This window comes from Pterocles gutturalis, unplaced genomic scaffold, assembly GCF_000699245.1.
Source record: "Pterocles gutturalis isolate BGI_N339 unplaced genomic scaffold, ASM69924v1 scaffold27177, whole genome shotgun sequence".
Taxonomy (NCBI): domain Eukaryota; kingdom Metazoa; phylum Chordata; class Aves; order Pterocliformes; family Pteroclidae; genus Pterocles; species Pterocles gutturalis.
In genome coordinates, this window is record NW_010116218.1 from 428 (window position 1) to 840 (window position 413).

The window sequence follows — 413 nt, forward strand, 5'->3', positions numbered from 1 at the left end:
AGCCCTCCAGGAGCTCAGGCAAGGGGCAATGCATCCCCTGCCAGGGGCTGGTGCCAGCTCTGAACCCCTGTGATGGCCCTGGGTGTCACCCCATGTCCCCCCTTAGGAATGGGGGCAGCTGAGCTGATCCTATCCCGTCTGCTTCACCCAGAGCGAGTCCTGCCCCTGTCCTTTTGCCTCTGTATCAGCATCTTGGCGAAATAACAGCTGATAGTGAAAGGTCCTGGGTGCTCCACACCCTCCATGCTGGTTGGCGCTGACAGGGGACACGATACCAGCGCTGGGTGGTGACAGGTCCCATCCCCATCAGGGGGGATGTGCTGTGTTATCGCTCTGCCTGCCCAGGGCCAGGGCTGGCTCCGTTCCTCGGCACCAGGTGCCAACCCCAAACCCCCACCGGCAGCTCGACCCTC